This window comes from Aplysia californica, unplaced genomic scaffold (genome assembly GCF_000002075.1).
Source record: "Aplysia californica isolate F4 #8 unplaced genomic scaffold, AplCal3.0 scaffold00286, whole genome shotgun sequence".
Lineage (NCBI taxonomy): Eukaryota > Metazoa > Mollusca > Gastropoda > Aplysiida > Aplysiidae > Aplysia > Aplysia californica.
The window spans coordinates 475747-476873 of NW_004797556.1; the positions used below are offsets into that span (position 1 = coordinate 475747).

At 37.3% G+C, this 1127-nt stretch overlaps 1 protein-coding gene across 1 annotated transcript in view; it reads right to left on the reverse strand.

Annotated features, from left to right (window-relative positions):
- The window catches only part of LOC101863682 (sodium-dependent phosphate transport protein 2B-like), a 12356-nt gene that overhangs the window by 8317 nt on the left and 2912 nt on the right, over positions 1 to 1127 (reverse strand). The window lies entirely within an intron of this gene.

The window sequence follows — 1127 nt, forward strand, 5'->3', positions numbered from 1 at the left end:
TAGAAATAATAAAATAATAAATAAGTTACACTTTTATTTGTCCCGGAAGGGCACTTTGGTTTACATGACAAACACACATTTACATACATATAATTATAAATACGTACATAAAGAAAAATAATGAATAAATACATACATAAATACACAATATTACAAATACATAAAAGCTTAGCCACTGGAGCCCCTATTAATTTCAGGGTGATGCCAAAACATAAAAAAACAAAAACAAAGGGAGCCTGATCGTTACTGTATGCAAAATATTGTTGAGCTTAAGAGATCGTGCCAAGCATTAAATAACAAAAAAACCAAAACAAAACAAAAGAGAAACCATAAAAATGACTTGGCCCAAATTTGACAAGTGGTACCAATTCAGTAAGAATGCTTTGAAGAAGGGATCAAAGATTTGTTCTTTGATCTAAGAATTATCATTGTAGTATTGGATTGATTCTAAAACTAAAAGGGGAAAGCTGTTTCAGCCAAATCTTGCTTTGTGGTATTTTCATGGTGACAAAATACGAGAAGCAAAGCAAGCGATTAAAAAAAATATTCCACTATCATAATTTGAAATTTCCAGTGTTATAATGTGGAGCATGCTGATTGTCTCTGTACAAGGGTAGGGAATAGAACGTCTTTGTGGTGGTAGCTTTGATAAGACCGTCTGACCACAGTAGTGAGCTCACTAATGATTCCAGACGTAATTTGTTTCTTTCCCGACTTAGCCAGACACAAGGGATTGGGTTTTGATTAAGCGCATATCTCTGCTCAACAGCAAGTCCTCTATGCCACTCACAAGCTATATTATTATTGTCCCAAATAGATCCCAGAACAATCAGAAACATTCTCGGCTTCCCGGGAAGCGAGCCCAATATCCTGACGACTAGCTACCTATTTTCATTTTGTCCCGCAATCCTTTTATTTTGACTGTGAATTAGTTTATTTGCCCTTGATTTGAGGCGTTAAAGTCTGTCTGAGGTCAATGGTCTAAGTTGTAAGTGCGGGTTTTTTTCATTTCAAGTATCAGTTATCGCCCATTTCCCTTCACTATCCCCTCCACCTCCCTCTCTCTCTCTCACACACGCACACGCACGCACGCTCACACACACACACACACACACACACACACACAC